The sequence below is a fragment of the Odontesthes bonariensis genome, chromosome 18, assembly GCF_027942865.1.
Source record: "Odontesthes bonariensis isolate fOdoBon6 chromosome 18, fOdoBon6.hap1, whole genome shotgun sequence".
NCBI lineage: Eukaryota > Metazoa > Chordata > Actinopteri > Atheriniformes > Atherinopsidae > Odontesthes > Odontesthes bonariensis.
This window is the reverse complement of record NC_134523.1, coordinates 1913769-1932525: the sequence shown is the minus strand read 5'-3', so window position 1 is coordinate 1932525 and position 18757 is coordinate 1913769.

Here is an 18757-nt window from a genome sequence, read left to right as displayed (position 1 = left end):
TAAAGTTCTACATAAATTATTAAGCTTTATTTCTTATTTCTTACAGTTCTTATAGTTCATTCAAATTAAAATTAAAGAAATGGCTGATAGACAACCAAGTCTGTCAGCATTAGTGTATGAGATTAGAGGGGTGTGATTGTTGGAGTGTGTGTGTGTGGGGGCGCGTGTGTATCTTTTGTGGATGTGTGTGTGTTGGGTTTGGGTGGGTTGTAGACAGATGTGTAACACATCTGTTTTTTTTTTTTATATTTATTGTAATTGTTTTATTTTTGTTTTGCTTGCTTTTTTGCTGTAATTTATTCTTTTAAGTAATAGGTAATTTTGCCATGCTCCTTCTGGCAGGGGGACTACCAATGGAAACTAGTCTTTTGGCTATAATTGGGTGCATTTACATTTTCTTTGTAAAATATCAATTAGTGTACACTGTCCCTTTATAACAAATAAAGTTAATAATAATAATAATGAAAATTAATATTTTCAAAATGTACATCTACAGCTGCCGGTACAGATTACAGCTTTACGGCAGAAGCTGCCGGTCCAGATTACAGCTTTACGGCAGAAGCTGCCGGCGTGACTGAAAAAACAAAAATTTCTGGTCGCTGGTTTAATGCTGGTTTAAAAACAAAGACTCATCTGTCCTGTAATTCTGCTCCGGCTGACTCTCAGATGTCTCAGAAAGTGCTTCAAACAGCTGAAGTTCCCCTTTTAGAAACCGTGGCCACACGTTTCCTTTTACCTGGTTTCCCATCAGCTCTCTCTCACACACCCACACACACACACACACACACACACACACATGTATGTGCATAAAGCTTTTTCTGTGCTCAGCCCAGCAGTGATGCAGCTTTGCTTTTATGAGATACCAGAGTCAGGCTTTCAGCAGCATAACTGACCGACTTGTGGAGCGGACACAGGAGCATTCTGTGCCCTGCCGCCTCGCTGAGTCCTTTTTAAAATATTCATTCAGAATGTCCCGGAGCCTTTTAGTCCACATCAAACAGGAGCAGCACTGAGCTGATGCTTCCAGAGAAAAACAGAAGCACCGGGTAAACAGGAACTCCATTTCTATAAATATTTATGGACTTAATATACTCTGACCTGTTTTTGTTTCTTTTTGCTTTAGAAAAAATATTAAAATTATTTTAGATATCCAGGATTTCTCAGAAGAGTTGAGTCTTTAAGAAGAGCTGGTGGGTTTGTCTCTGAGGTGTGAAGTCTTCTTACCAAGTCTTCTTTCTGAACATTTGGATGAGTCCAGAGAGTCCATCCATCATTCATCCATCCATCCATCATTCATCCATCCATCCATCATTCATCCATCCATCATTTTCTCTTCACTTTATACATGCTTCCATTAGGTAACATTATTAGACAGCATGGCATAAAGTTCCATTGCTATGCTGATGATACTCAGCTGTACTTATCTATAAAACCAGATGAACCCAATAGGTTGGTCAGACTACAAGCATGTCTTAAAGACATAAAGACCTGGATGACTCAGAACTGTCTGCTTCTAAATTCAGACAAACTGAAGTCGTTATCTTTGGACCTGAGCGCTTCAGGGAGAAACTGTCTGCTTCTATAGTTACTCTGGATGGTATTTCCTTAGCTTCTGGTCCTACAGTGAGGAACCTCTGAGTTATTTCTGACCGGGATCTGTCCTCTGACTCACATGTAAAACAGCTTTCTGGGACTGCCTTCTTTCACCTTGGTAATATTGTTAAAATCAGGAACATCCTGTCTCAAAGTGAAGCAGAAAAACTGCTCCATGCATCTGTTCCTGCAGGATTGGACTGCTGTAATGAACCTACATCTCAAACAGTAGGTCTGTGTCCTGAATCTGCCCAAAGGTGAATAATCAGCATCAGGACACGGACACATGCACACTTAGTGATTAACCTGCCAGAACAGAGATGATGTAATGTTGCAGAGGCTTAAAGCCACAGCAGCCCAATGATCTTCCATCATTCAGAGAGTTCACTGGAGCTCGTGCACATCATGTCCCGAAGTGATGGAGCAGAGAAAGAGAGCTATTTACAGAGTCTGAAAGGCTGTGAGGATGCAGAGCTGTGGCATGTGTGCTTCTCTTTTATCTTTTCCTCTCCTGTTCACTGCTTTGGTTCTAACATCAGTGGGTTTATACACAGTGTGCTATCAGCAGGTGTTCACTTCACATTTTTCTACTATTGTTTTAACACTCATCTCAGCACAGAACACATTCCATCATCCTTTTCTTCACTGTGCAGATATGACAGAGGACGACTTTCTAAACTTTACTCCAGCAACACTTGGTATAATTCACAGTTACTTTAAAGCAGACTGACAGAAAGCTGGAGATAAAGTTGCGTTCCTCTAATTTAGAAGACTCTCAATTAGTCTGGAAAGATAGTTTAATAACGTATAAGAAAGCCCTTCGTAAAGCTAGAACTGCTTATTATTCATCATTGATAGAAGAGAATAAGAATAATCCCAGGTTTCTCTTCAGCACTGTAGCCGTTCGACTAAGAGTCCGAGCTCTGCTGAGCCAGTTATTCCTTTAACTCTCAGCAGTGATGATTTCATGAGCTTCTTTTTTAATAAAATAGTTTCTATCAGAGATAAGATTGATGGAGTCCTTCCCACTATTATCAGTGATGTATCATCAAGTACAGCAGCTTTAGAAGTATCTTTAGAACCTGATTTGTATTTAGACGGCTTCTGTCCAGTTGATCTCTCTGAACTAACAACAGCAATAGTCTCTTCTAAACCATCAACTTGTGTTTTAGACCCAATCCCAACCAGACTGTTCAAGGAGGTTTTCCCCTTCATCAGTTTCCTGCTTCTGAAGAGTGCAGACGTGTCTCTGCTTCCTCCTGCTGCTTACTGCTTTATTCACTTTGAAATCATTTTACTTCTTTCCACAAGTCTTGGATATAATTTTATTCTTTTTCTTTTAAGTGAACTGTACAAAAGGTACTTAGCTGATGACGAGTGACGAAAGAGGATCTGGCTATGAACATGGAAAAACCTGGAGACTAAATACTGAGGGTGATTGGTGAATGAGTGCAGCTGATGGGGAAAACACAGGTGAGGGAAGTGAAGCTGATGGCAGGGCAGGAGAAAGAAGGTGGCATGGCAAAACTAAAATGACAACCTGAACCTAAAACTTAACAAAACAAAGACATGGTAAAAACTAAGAACTAAACACAAACTAAAAACGTGGCAAAACTCCACAGACATGACACATATCCACACATTCAGGATCTGCTTCATCCCAACAACACTCAGAATAAGACACGCTAAAGTTCACACTGCAACACACAGACAGATAAAGCTGCAAGTCAACGGGTCAAAGGTGGCAGAGATTAAGGTGGTTCTGCTCTGCCTCACAGGGGATTAAACAGCAGACTTTACAGACCACTGACTCCCCACTTCAGCACAAAGAAGCAGAAAAGAAAACGGCTCTCTGGCCTCATTCCTGGTGTCAGCTCCCTGACAGCCACCAGCCCTCCAGGATTCCAGGATTCCAGGATTCCACCTCCCTGACCTGAACTGCAGAGGTCAGAAAACTCACAAACCTCTCCTCAGCTGAGCCGTGCACGTACAACATCTAACCTTTTAAACAATAAGCAGCTTTCTGGCTGCTGCTGATGCCAGCTGCATGTCTCTGGATGCTGCAGTGTCCTCAGCACAGACCAAACAGAGCTGTGTTATTAATGAGGACGTCTTTCAGCTCGGTTAGAAAGGTAAATACACCCTCTGAAGGCTGGTCAGGGTGGGCTGCTGCACAGATGTCACATCAGAGAGGACTCAGTGATTCAGCCTGAAATAACAATGATCACTCTGGGAAAACCACCCACAGTCTGCATCACATTCACTGGTTAACTTTTAGTAATCCACATTCACTGGGTAACTTTTAGTAATCCACTGTTGACCACAACATTCTTTAATTATTAATTCATTCTGTTGTTATTGCAGGCTTCACATCTGCCCACTTGTTTGGTATAAATGATCATATAAACAGCAGCTTTGTGTGTTGGCTTCTCCAAAGCTTCTGATTCTGTAGCAAGACAATCAAATGCCATTAAATTCCAAATTAGTCCAATTCATATGGAAACATGTCAAACACATGAATTAGCTTCTCTTCATCGGCTCCCTGTTAAATTCAGAATAAAATCCAAGATTCTTCTCGTCACAAATAAAGCTCTTAATGACCGAGCTCCATCACATCTTAAAGATCTCATAAGATATTTTCCTAACAGAGCCTTCAGTTATCAGGCCCCTCTCTGTGGAACCAGCTGCCAGTTTGGGAGGCAGAGCCTTCAGTTATCAGGCCCCTCTCTGTGGAACCAGCTGCCAGTTTGGGAGGCAGAGCCTTCAGTTATCAGGCCCCTCTCTGAGGAACCAGCTGCCAGTTTGGGAGGCAGAGCCTTCAGTTATCAGGCCCCTCTCTGTGGAACCAGCTGCCAGTTTGGGAGGCAGAGCCTTCAGTTATCAGGCCCCTCTCTGTGGAACCAGCTGCCAGTTTGGGAGGCAGAGCCTTCAGTTATCAGGCCCCTCTCTGTGGAACCAGCTGCCAGTTTGGCTTCAGGAAGCAGACACCCTTTCCACTTTTAAGGGTTAGGGTTAAAACTTTCCTTTCTGATAAAGCTTATAGTTAGGGATGGCCTAGTTTTACACACACACACACAACCTTTCCCATAGGACAGTACCCTGACATCCATTCATTATAGCTTTAACCCAACCCTCAGAGATGAGGCTTTGCTTCATTCTTTACTCCCATCAGTGTCAGTGGTTACAGCAGAAAATGTCCGGATGAGGTAACGAAAACATGGAGACGCTTTTACAGCGGAGGATTACCCAGCTGTGGAGTATCAGTCTTTCATCCTGCTAAATGAAAGGCTCTCAGATGGTCTGGGTGTTGCATAAGTGAGGCAGTCCCTGCATAAGCTGATTATGTGGGAGACTCATATTCATTTCATCATCAGGGCTGAGTGGTGGGGCTCAGAGAGCTGCTCCCCTCAGCTTTCCACCTCCATCTGAAACTGTGTGTGATGTACTGACCTCAGCACGTTGTCTGGAGAAAGCTGTGGGGACCACGTGGGCGTAGTTATATGTTCACACAGAGGAGCTCAGGTGGGGCATCGATCAGCTCCATGTCACCTCCAATGATGCTCCATTATTGAAAAATGGAGGGATGAATGGACGGACGGACGGACGGATGGGGGTACCCAGCCTGTTATCAGTGACCACCCTCTCACAGAATCTGTCCTTTATCCACACATTCACATTCACCCTCTGTTACTATGACCTGCTCCATCTGTTTCCATGGTAACCCAACAGAATAAGTTACTTATTATAGGATGGTCTCAGCTGGCAGGTGAGACTAAAGGGTTGGAAATTGTGTGAAGACCATCGATTGCAAAGCCAATCAAACTGATTCTTTATTTGCTTCCAAACTGGTGAGAGGTATAACATTTATAAAGAAAAATGTCCTATTTAATGTCCGGTTTTAGAACATGGCTGCTCTGTTAATATGACACTTTAAAGATGAGTAGCATTATAAGTTTTTTTATGGTCTCTGTAGAGAAACAGGCTTGTATCGTACAGCTCTGACGGCAATCATTTATTTCTCCTCCATTGTTTTCCTCTCTTTCTGCCTTTTTTCGCTCTTTTCCATCTTTCCGCTACTCATTTGCATAAAGTTGCACTTTTACAGGAGTGCATAAGTTGAGTCAACTAAGAAATGTATGTTGCCTGAATTATTCTGATTGAACTGATTAGTTGGGCGCAGAAAAACTTGATATTTTAAGTACCCAACACAAATCCTTTTTTACAGCCAATCAGATATTGAAGTGATATACTTATCCTTCAAAAGGCCAAACAGAAAATCCAAGAGACAAGTGAAATAGTAAATTCAAAAACTGAGAACCAGCTGGGAGGAAGTCACAGGGGAAAATAAATGCACCCAGTGATCTGCCAAGGAAGAAATGTGTGCTGAGGGAGAGATTACAAACTGAACGGCAGGTTAGGCAAAGGGCAAATGAAACCGGGTGTTACACATGGAGCAGAAAACTAACAGAAGTGACCGAAGGAACAGGACTATGTAAAAAAAAACAGGAAGTAACAAAAAGCCAAGGTTCATGACAGCAGGTACGTCATTAATGAGAATCCCCCCATCGTAAAAACTAAACTAACAGCAAAGCTGCAGCTGTCTGATGGAGGAGCTTCATCAGCTCAGCTGCTGGACTGTTTGAGAATAAAATCAGTTAAATGAGCACATCAGGTCCAACTGACTCAGGAGGCTGCACCTCGGGAAGTAAAGATGTCCTCCTACAAGCAGGGTTTTGGTCTAAACTTCCTCAGTCCACCTGTTGAACCCCTCATAAATTTTGGATAAAAGCATCTGCTGGATGCAGTGAAATGTAACATGTTTCCTTTAGCGTTTAGCCTTTTTGTTATGCTGCTGCCATGGAAAACAGTTCAGGCTCCAAATATAAATCTGTGCTCATTAATGCTATTCGACTGTTGTGCACATAAAATAATGACACACTGACTAAACTGAATACATTTATTGTAGGAGCACTTTTCTTTTTTAATGTTTGAATAAACTTGTGTCTATGAGCCATGTGTGAACAAGTATGTTCTGTATGTTCAGGGTAAAAACGTGAAGTTTAGTTACAGTTAAACATGGAAACCATGGAACCATGAAACCCTGGAACCATGTAAACCAATGAAACCATGTAAACCATTGAAACCATGGAACCATGAAATCCTGGAACCATGTAAACCAATGAAACCATGAAACCATGGAAACCATGGAAACCATGAAGCCATGGGACCATGAAACCATGGAAACCATGGAACCATGGAAACCATAAAACCATGGAACCATGTAAACCATTGAAACCATGTAACCATGAAACCATGGAACCCTGGAACCATGTAAACCATAAAACCATGGAACCATGAAACCATGAAAACATGAAAACCATGAAACCATGAAACCATGTAAACCATGAAACCATGGAAACCATGTAAACCATTGGAACCATGAAACCATGGAACAATGGAAACCATGTAAACCATGTAAACCCTGGAACCCTGGAACCATGGAAACCATAAAACCATGGAACCATGTAAACCATTGAAACCATGGAACCATGTAACCATGGAAGCCTGGAACCATGTAAACCATGGAACCATGAAACCATGGAAGCCTGGAACCATGTAAACCATGGAACCATGAAACCATGGAAGCCTGGAACCATGTAAACCATGGAACCATGAAACCATGAAAACCATGAAACCATGAAAACCATGAAACCATGAAACCCTGGAACCATGTAAACCATAAATCCATGGAACCATGAAACCATTAAACCATGAAAACCATGAAACCATGAAAACCATGAAACCATGGAACCATGTAAACCATAAAACCATGGAACCATGGAACCATGTAAACCATTGGAACCATGGGACCATGAAACCATGTAAACCATGAAACCATGGAAACCATTGGAACCATGGAAACCATAAAACCATGGAACCATGTAAACCATTGAAACCATGGAACCATGAAACCATGGAACCATGTAAACCATTGAAACCATGGAACCATGAAACCATGGAAACCTGGAACCATGTAAACCATAAAACCATGGAACCATGAAACCATGGAACCATGTAAACCATAAAACCATGAAACCATGAAACCCAAAAATCATGGAACCATGGAAACCATAAAACCATGGAACCATGGAACCCTGGAACCATGTAAACCATTGAAACCATGTAACCATGAAACCATGGAACCATGAAACCATTAAACCATGTAACCATGGAAGCCTGGAACCATGTAAACTACGGAACCATGGAACCATGAAACCATGAAACCATGAAACCCTGGAACCATGTAAACCATAAAACCATGGAACCATGAAACCATTAAACCATGTAACCATGGAAGGCTGGAACCATGTAAACCATTGAAACCATGGAACCATGAAACCATGAAGCCATGGGACCATGAAATCATGTAAACCATGAAACCATGGAACCATGGAAACCATGGAAACCATTGGAACCATGGAAACCATAAAACCATGGAACCATGTAAACCATTGAAACCATGGAACCATGAAAACCATGAAACCATGGAACCATGGAACCATGTAACCCTGGAACCATGGAAACATGGAAACCATGGAACCATGAAACCATGAAAACCATGAAACCATGGAACCCTGGAACCATGGAAACATGGAAACCATGAAACCCTGGAAACCATAAAACCATGTAAACCCTGGAACCCTGGAAACCATAAAACCATGGAACCATGAAGCCATGGAAACCATGGAAACCATGAAACCATGGAACCATGGAACCATGGATATAGTCCTGTTAATGTTTTTGATTTCACAGTTTAAGTTTTGTCATCCGGCTCAGCCTTTTGTTTAACTTTGTTTTTGTGAATAAAGTTTTGCTTTTTAACACCTGAGTCTGTGTCCTACCAACCCTCCCATCCTGACAGATATTCTGACTCATCGAGAACTCATGGTTCCCCTCTCAGTGGGAGAAGAAGATATAAAAGTGGACATGAAAGCCAGGCCGGACTTTCTGCAGTCGTTATAAGAACAAAAGAAAGTTCCTGTGGTCTCAGAGCTTCTCTTCACTCTTCTTCTGACATCAAACCACAATAAGCATGTAACTCCATCCATCATCCTCTGAGTTTCTGCACAACGTTCAGAGTCAGAGGGAGGTTTGTTCTCTTCCTTCTGCAGATACAGACGAGCTCAGCACCACAGAAATCAGGGGAAAGGGTTTGTTACATTTCAGTTTTCAGTTTTCACAGCAGACATTAATCACATGTTGTATGTTCATGTCTGTGAGAGACTGAAATGTTCTGCATCCATCATCCATTGTGGCCCTTGGCTCAGTCAGTTTCCTCTGGGAACATCCAAGGGCTGAGACTTTATGGAGCAAACATTCTAACAGCTGTAAACTAAAACCATGTAAACATGAGATCTGAATTCTGGGATGTTAAGATCAACACAATTTGTTGCTCATCTTCTGGGATAAACAAAGGTAAACACATCAGTCAGAGGAGCTTTAACCAAACACAGCATGAGCACAGGTAACACACAGGAAGGGCTTCGGGTTTCTGCCAACATAAAGATGAAGATGAAGCTTTTACCCTGCAGAGGTTTAATTCTGCTGCCAGGCTCCATCAACTTGTGTGGAACCATCAGATCCATACTGGTTAGAAACTGTGACATCACAAAGTCCTGGCCAGAATCTAAAGTTGGGTCCTGTGTCTGTCTTTGTAATGTTGGAGCCTGGAATCTGCTCATTTCCTGCTCTGCTGCTGGCTCTGCCACTAATTGCTCTCATGATGTTCACCTGTGCCTGGTTAATGGTTGCTGTCTCTCACTCTAGCCTCTGCCTATATCAGCTCATTCCAGCCAGATTATCTCAAGCCTCACAACCAGCAGATGTCTCGCCTCACCTCGCTGCCTTGTCTTTCTGATCTACTGTCCTGACCATTGCCTGTGGCCTGAGTTTGTTTTGTGGATTAGAACCCTTTACTTCCAGAAGACCTTCTTGGATCCTCAGGATCCTGTTTTTGGATAAACCCTGACCGACTTGTCTAGACCTGTTCTCAGCATCCAGGAGCAGAATCTGATCATCGCGGATCAACATCTTTATAGGAGGATTATCCGAACTCCTGTCCTGCACCTTTGGTCCAATAAACCTTTTGTCACTAAGCTTGTGTCTGGTTGAATTATCGGGTTTTCTGATCTGGTCATTACAGTCTTTGCAAACTGGTGTGTGTTCTGTTTCCACCTGATGTGAATTAGATGGGTTAGGGTTTGATGGGTTAGGGTTAGATGGGTTAGATGGGTTAGGGTTTGATGGGTTAGGGTTAGATGGGTTAGGGTTAGATGAGTTAGGGCTAGATGGGTTAGATGAGTTAGGTTTAGATGGGTTAGGGTTGGATGGGTTAGATAGATTAGGTTAGATGAGTTAGGGCTAGATGGGTTAGATGAGTTAGGTTTAGATGGGTTAGGGTTGGATGGGTTAGATGGGTTAGATGGGTTAGGGTTAGATGGGTTAGATGGGTTAGGGTTAGATGGGTTGGATGGGTTAAGGTTAGATGGGTTGGATGGGTTGGGGTTGATGGGTTAGGGTTAGATGGGTTAGATGGTTAGGGTTTGATGGATTAGGGTTAGATGGGTTGGATGGGTTAAGGTTAGATGGGTTGGATGGGTTGGGGTTGATGGGTTAGGGTTAGATGGGTTAGATGGTTAGGGTTTGATGGATTAGGGTTAGATGGGTTAGGGTTAGATGAGTTAGATGGGTTAGATGGGTTAGGGTTAGATGAGTTAGATGGGTTAGAAGGGTTAGGTTTAGATGGGTTAGGGTTAGATGGGTTAGATGGGTTAGGGTTAGAAGGGTTGGGGTTAGATGCGTTAGGGTTAGATGGGTTAGATGGGTTAGGGTTAGAAGGGTTAGGGTTAGATGAGTTAGATGGGTTAGATGGGTTAGGGTTAGATGGGTTAGGGTTAGATGGGTTAGATGGGTTAGGGTTAGATGGGTTAGATGGGTTAGGGTTAGATGGGTTAGATGGGTTAGGGTTAGAAGGGTTAGGGTTAGATGGGTTAGATGGGTTAGGGTTTGATGCATTAGATGGGTTAGATGGGTTAGGGTTAGAAGGGTTAGGGTTAGAAGGGTTAGGGTTAGATGGGTTAGGGTTCGAAGCGTTAGATGGGTTATGGTTAGAAGGGTTAGGGTTAGAAGGGTTAGGGTTAGATGAGTTAGATGGGTTAGGGTTTGATGGGTTAGGGTTGGGGTTAGGGTTAGGTGAGTTAGGGCTAGATGGGTTAGATGAGTTAGGTTTAGATGGGTTAGGGTTGGATGGGTTAGATGGGTTAGATGGGTTAGGGTTAGATGGGTTGGATGGGTTAAGGTTAGATGGGTTGGATGGGTTGGGGTTGATGGGTTAGGGTTAGATGGGTTAGATGGTTAGGGTTTGATGGATTAGGGTTAGATGGGTTAGGGTTAGATGAGTTAGATGGGTTAGATGGGTTAGGGTTAGGGTTAGGGTTAGATGAGTTAGATGGGTTAGATGGGTTAGGGTTAGAAGGGTTAGGGTTAGATGCGTTAGATGGGTTAGGGTTAGAAGGGTTAGGGTTAGATGAGTTAGATGGGTTAGATGGGTTAGGGTTAGAAGGGTTAGGGTTAGATGGGTTAGATGGGTTAGGGTTAGGGTTAGAAGGGTTAGATGGGTTAGGGTTAGATGGGTTAGATGGGTTAGGGTTAGAAGGGTTAGGATTAGATGGGTTAGATGGGTTAGGGTTTGATGCATTAGATGGGTTAGATGGGTTAGGGTTAGAAGGGTTAGGGTTAGAACGGTTAGGGTTAGATGGGTTAGGGTTCGAAGCGTTAGATGGGTTATGGTTAGAAGGGTTAGGGTTAGAAGGGTTAGGGTTAGATGAGTTAGATGGGTTAGATAGGGTTAGGGTTAGGGTTAGATGGGTTAGGGTTAGAAGGGTTAGGGTTAGATGAGTTAGATGGGTTAGATGGGTTAGTGTTAGAAGGGTTAGGGTTAGATGGGTTAGATGGGTTAGGGTTAGATGGGTTAGATGGGTTAGGGTTAGAAGGGTTAGGGTTAGAAGGGTTAGGGTTAGATGGGTTAGATGGGTTAGGGTTTGATGCATTAGATGGGTTAGATGGGTTAGGGTTAGAAGGGTTAGGGTTAGAAGGGTTAGGGTTAGATGGGTTAGGGTTCGAAGCGTTAGATGGGTTATGGTTAGAAGGGTTAGGGTTAGAAGGGTTAGGGTTAGATGAGTTAGATGGGTTAGGGTTTGATGGGTTAGGGTTAGGGTTAGGTGAGTTAGGGCTAGATGGGTTAGATGAGTTAGGTTTAGATGGGTTAGGGTTGGATGGGTTAGATGGGTTAGATGGGTTAGGGTTAGATGGGTTGGATGGGTTAAGGTTAGATGGGTTGGATGGGTTGGGGTTGATGGGTTAGGGTTAGATGGGTTAGATGGTTAGGGTTTGATGGATTAGGGTTAGATGGGTTAGGGTTAGATGAGTTAGATGGGTTAGATGGGTTAGGGTTAGATGAGTTAGATGGGTTAGATGGGTTAGGGTTAGAAGGGTTAGGGTTAGATGCGTTAGATGGGTTAGGGTTAGAAGGGTTAGGGTTAGATGAGTTAGATGGGTTAGATGGGTTAGGGTTAGAAGGGTTAGGGTTAGATGGGTTAGATGGGTTAGGGTTAGGGTTAGAAGGGTTAGATGGGTTAGGGTTAGATGGGTTAGAAGGGTTAGGATTAGATGGGTTAGATGGGTTAGGGTTTGATGCATTAGATGGGTTAGATGGGTTAGGGTTAGAAGGGTTAGGGTTAGATGGGTTAGGGTTCGAAGCGTTAGATGGGTTATGGTTAGAAGGGTTAGGGTTAGAAGGGTTAGGGTTAGATGAGTTAGATGGGTTAGATGGGTTAGGGTTAGAAGGGTTAGGGTTAGATGGGTTAGGGTTAGAAGGGTTAGGGTTAGATGAGTTAGATGGGTTAGATAGGGTTAGGGTTAGGGTTAGGGTTAGATGGGTTAGATGGGTTAGGGTTAGAAGGGTTAGGGTTAGAAGGGTTAGGGTTAGATGAGTTAGATGGGTTAGATGGGTTAGATGGGTTAGGGTTAGAAGGGTTAGGGTTAGATGGGTTAGATGGGTTAGGGTTAGATGGGTTAGATGGGTTAGGGTTAGGGTTTGATGCATTAGATGGGTTAGATGGGTTAGATGGGTTAGGGTTAGAAGGGTTAGGGTTAGAAGGGTTAGGGTTAGATGGGTTAGGGTTAGATGGGTTAGGGTTCGAAGCGTTAGATGGGTTATGGTTAGAAGGGTTAGGGTTAGAAGGGTTAGGGTTAGGGTTTGATGGATTAGATGGGTTAGGGTTAGATGGGTTAGGGTGAGATGGGTTAGGGTTAGATGGGTTACAGAATCATGTGAACCAGCCTCTCTGCAACATGAGGCTGCTTTTCTGATCCAGTAAACACAGCTGCAGCATTTTCTGTAACGTGCACAGGTCACAGAGCTTTCTGTAACGTGCACAGGTCTGTAACGTGCACGGGTCTGTAACGTGCACAGGTCTTTAATGTGCACAGGTCTGTCACGTGCACAGGTCACAGTGCTTTCTGTAACGTGCACATCTTCAGCTCCACACGGCGTCTGATGCCCACCCTCTCGGTTCACTGATTGGCTGTAATATAAAACCCAAGAGCTTTATTGGAGTGTGTTAGCTGTGCAGCCACACGAGGACTGTTTCACATCTCTCGTCTGGATGAGAAACAAAAGAGCCTTTCTTCTCTCTGGACAGTTTATCCTCTCTGGTAACAACAGAGTGAATGTATGAGGCTAATCGCTGAGCACTGGGCCTCAGATAGCTGTGGTAATGCATGAGTTGGTCTGAACATCAACTACAGAACTGGTCCCCTCACCTCAGAGATAACGGAGGAGGCTGAACGCAAATCATTTTATCCCAAACAAATACTTATTTTTATTTTTTCATCTTCTTTCCTGTCCCTCATTATGTCTGCAGAATTGTAATCTGAATACCGTTTAATGCCAAACACATTTGCTTTGCCAAGTAGGCCGACTGGTTATTTGGTTATTTATTCCTTATTGTTGCAATACATTACATGTGATAGTGCTGAAGATGACTGGGGAAGAGGGGAAGAGGGAAGGCAAAGAAAGAAAAATGAGACAGAGATGGAAAAAAAGAGAAAACAATGAAAAATTGGACAAAACCAGACAACTAGCTGCTATATCTGTAGAAACCAAACAGAAAACCATCCTACGGCCTCTGTGGGGAAACCAGGCGGAGCACCGGCAGGAAGACAAACAGAGAAAAACAACAACAACAACAACACCAGCAGGAAGTACATAAAACTTAACTGTGGATACGGCTGGTTTAAAACCACAAGACGACACATCAGCTGTATAGATTTTTTTTTTTTTCGTTAGCACAAGTTTCTTGTGTTTACCTTGAATAGGGATGGCTCAGGTAATCCTGAAACATCCCATAGTTAAGCTGCTATAGTCCTAGACTGCTGGGGGGCCTCATCTGTCACACCTTTCCTCACTTTACTCTCTTTATGTATATGTGATATTATTGTGGTCATTAACTCGTGTTTCCCTGTTCCAACAGATATCCTTTGAATGGTGTTACAGTGCCGCCGCCGCCCCCAGCGATCAGAAGCAGGCTGAGAGGAAGACCTTGTGTTCTCAAGGTCTACAGAGACCAATCTCAGGTGTTCCCAGGTGTGAGGAGGCCATTCTCAGGTGTTCCCAGGTGTTCCCAGGTGTAAGGAGACCAGTCTCAGGTGTTCCCAGGTGTGAGGAGGCCATTCTCAGGTGTTCCCAGGTGTAAGGAGACCATTCTCAGGTGTTCCCAGGTGTAAGGAGACCATTCTCAGGTGTTCCCAGGTGTAAGGAGACCAGTCTCAGGTGTTCCCAGGTGTAAGGAGACCATTCTCAGACGTTTCACCTCTCATACAAAAGGCTTCTTCAGTTCTGAAGTGAAGCTTCAGGCTCTTATGAATACCATGACCTCGATGACCGAGAATCTTCAACAGCACGTTGGGGGGTTCAGTGAATAAACCCTACGGGAGTAACGCTGTTTTACAGAATTTACAGACAACGTTCTGTAAAATCTGAGCAAGAGGACAGAAGAACTAAAAGTTGTGGCTTCAGCTCGTTCAAACTGTCTCTCAGAGGTGAAACCTGCCGGCTCCACTGTCTCTGCAGCAGAACTGCAGTCGTCCACAGGTCCACACATGTCAGCAGGGTGTGTTTGCACAGAAAGACGTCAGGCTTCGGTGTGGTCTGCAGCTCTGCTGACAGGTGCATTAGTGCCCTCATATCTGCTGGGAAAGCAAACACCGTGCAGCTCCGTCATTTTGTCCTTTGTGTGCAGAAACTGTGTTTCCAAGTCATTTCACCTTTAAACATTTATCCAACTGGACAAGAAAAACGTCCTGTCAAAGAGTTTGTAAAAAACATGAAGAAGATGCAAACACCTGGAGGGGCTTAAAAGAATGGCAGAAGAGGCTAAATATACTAAATATATGCAGATAAAAGGTATATTCACTTAGAAATGAGAAACTTTCATCCATTACGGGCTGCAGACTGAACTGTGAGCTTTCAGACTCTGATGGGTCCTTCTGACCTCATGGGTCAAACAGAATTAATTCAATTCAGTTTTATTTATAAAGCACCAAATCACAACAAATGTCAGGAATCAAAAAGGAAAGTTTTAAATCTTATCTGTCTGCTTCCTGGTGAACTTCATCAAATAAAGAAGGCTGAGCACTAAAAACATTTTAAATCACAGTTTTAGTTTGAATGTCCTAATGGTTTGAGTTAAAATGAGTTAAAATGAATAAATGCAGAGATGTGCTTGTTCCTGTACTTCAGAACTGTTTTATGTTCATATTCATCGAATTCAGAGGAGCTCAGTGAAAAATGAATAAGGGTTAGGGTTAGTTTATAAATAAACTCGCTTATTTCATGACTGTGAAGCTCAGATTTTGTTTGGTGAACTATGAACTTGAGCTAATTCATTCTTAATCTGTGTGAACTAAACCTTTAACTAGTTTTTGGGAACTTGCTCATAATTTGGTTCAAACTGGACACAATGAGAAGTTTTAAAAAGTTTGTTGTGAGGCGCCTGTTCGTGCATGAGAGTGCATGAGTGTGCATGAGTGTGCATGAGTGTGCATGAGTGCATGAGTGCATGAGAGCTCTGTGAGGGGGGGTGAGTCTCACCTGAGAGGTCGACAGGATGAAGATGGAGGATAAACCAGCCACAGCCTGCTGGACCATAACAGCCATCAGTGTATTTATCATGTTTGTCACGTCCATGAGGTTTTCCATCTTCATAGTTTTATGTTTTATCATGTTTTAGGTTGTTTCATGTCTCCGTTTTTGAGTTCATATTAAGTTCATATTTTAGGTTTTGCCGTTGTTTTTCCCTCAGTCAGTTCATTAGCTTCACTCATGTCATCTGTGTTCATTGTCCCCAGCTGCACCCATTCACCAATCACCCTCAGGTTAGTATTTAGTTCCCAGGCTCCACTGTCATTTTGTGAAATCCTCTTTCTGTTTGTCACCCCTGACGCCAGGCCAGGCCACGCCACGCCTAAAGATAAGTGGTTTTTCATGTCATTCCAAGTCTTTTGTTTCTTTAGTCAAAGTCAAATTCATGTTTTTGGTTCCACATTCTAGTTTTGTCATCCGGCTCAGCCGCACTTCTTGTTAAATCTTTTTTTTTTTTTTTTAATAAACCAAGTTTTGCTTTACACCTCTGGAGTCTTCATCCGTGTCCTGCCAACCAGTATCTGACAATGATGAACCCACATGACGTGGCTGGGTTCATGACTCTGGTCAGAGACGGGCTTCACCTGAAGGCTCAGCAGAAAGAAGAGGATGAAAATCATGAAGAACCCTTTCTCCTTTTTCTCCAGAAGGGCCTGTTGTTGTTTTTAAAGTTAATAAATAAACATCTTGACTTTCAGTTCAGTTTGATCAGAGTCCAGTCAGGGAACGATATTCAAAAACAGTTTGAATCTTTACATCCCTTTGAATTCCTTTAGTTTATTAGAATAAATTCAGATTTCCTTGGTGAATATATTCCTGGAGTCTAAACAGACTCTGAACAGTTGATAAATTCACCATTTCAGCGAACCCGGCCTAAAAATACGGTGAGTGAATTATTTATGGGTTTTTATGTGTGAGAGTAGATCTGCAGATATCCGCTGCCTCAGTGAGAACCCAAACAGAACCCTAACAGAACCTCAGTCCTGCTGCTCCCCCACATTAACCCAAACAGAACCCTAACAGAACCTCAGTCCTGCTGCTCCCCCACATTAACCCAAACAGAACCCAACAGAACCCCATCCCTGCTGCCTTCTGACCCAGAGAACAGATGAACAGCCTTTGCACCACCTCTCAGACGGATTAGGAAACTTTTGCCCCTGCAGCAGCTTCATGGAATCGGCTCCTCACATTGGCTGCCTGCCTCACCGCCCCCTGAGGTCGTCCAATCAGGACGTCTGCTGCTGTGTTCAGCCTGTGTTCACAGTGCCCCGCTGCCTCTGAGCAGCACAAAGACCCGTCTGTAGGATCCACCTTTCCTCAGGGACCTGAAATATGCACCGAAAGACGAGTTTTATACACCTGCAGACATCTCAGGGTCCAGCCACCAACGTGATGGTGTCAAAAAGTTCCCAAAAGTTCCCTCCGAGGAACCAGCCCCAGTCTGAAGCAGAATGACAGAACATCTCAGGGTCCAACCACCGTGATGGTGTCCAAAAGTTCCCAGAAATGTGCTCCGTAACTCTTTTAGAGGAACCAGCCCCAGTCTGAAGCAGAATGAAGGTTTGACAGCAGAGGAAACACAGCGAGGATCTTTCTTATTGAACTGAAGCTTCATCTCAGCTTTTTACGGGCTGAAAACACCAACCAGCAGCCTTTAGACTCAATAACAGACCTTTGACCTTTGACCTCTGACCTCTGACATAACATGTTGCAGCTCAACTGTTTCAGGAACACTGAGGATGCTTTTTAGTTTGACCACATCTCAGGTCAGGTGACTTTAAGTGTTCCTGATCAGCTACAGAGAGAAAACATGTTCAAATAAAACCAACTAATGATAACAAGGTTAACACTATAAAAACAATAATTTAAAAAGGTTAAATAAGTGCTCAGATTCCACAGTTTAAACCCTAACCCAAACTGAATAAAACAGCTGAATGTGCAGATCAGCTGCAGCTTCAGGTCAGAGACAGCAGCAGAACAAAGATGTTTCTGAAAGCTTCAGATGGAAGAAGCATCTAAACCCATCCAGCAGCTCTGGGGCCTAAAATCCAACCAAACAGACTAAAAGTGAACTTCAACACACTGAAGTTTCCAGTCAGGAATCAAGCCGCCTGGTTTGGATTCATTCTGCTCCAGAACCACCTTCTTTACTTCCTCTTGGTGGGAAAAGCTCGATAAATCTGTTTCTGAACCCTGAACCCTTACATCACAGAGTTCTGAGAGAATGGGCTGGAAAGTGTTTAAGCCGGTTCTGTGGTTCTGTGTGTCACACCATGGGACTCATGCTTTTAGTTTTATGTTTTAGGTTACGTTTTGATTTTCAGTTCATGTCTTGGTTTTGAGTTTTTAGTTTTGCCATTGTTTTTCCCCTCACCTGTCCAGTTTCACCAGCTGCACCTGGTCATCAATCACTTACTCCCTATTTAGTCTCCTGCCTCCCCTGTCAGTGTGTCGGATCTTTTCGTTGCCTTCGTGCCCTTCATGTCTTACCTGCCTTGTCACCGATGACCTGTCTTTTCCCATGTTCCTCGTCTTCTCCAAGTTAAAGCAATGCAATGTAACTTCTCAAAAAGCCCACTATGGAGCTCCCCCTACAGGCTTGGAGGTAATGTACGGTTACGCTGTCGTAAATACAACACCCTTTCACTTTCACGTTTGTTGACGAACCGGCGAGGAGTCAGAAGGTGCAAGCTATGTCGACCGAGAAGGTAAGAGTAATCAAATGTACCTGGGAGCGTGAGAGGGGTCTATTTGTTTTTGCGGTAGGTGTGCCAGAAAGCAAGTCGAAGTACTTCCGCTCAGCTCCCGGGCCGCTCCAGCAAAGTTACATAGCGCAGTTTTTCCAACTCAGACCCCCGAAGGGCATAGGAGACAGGCCAATCGTAATATTAAAACTCATTC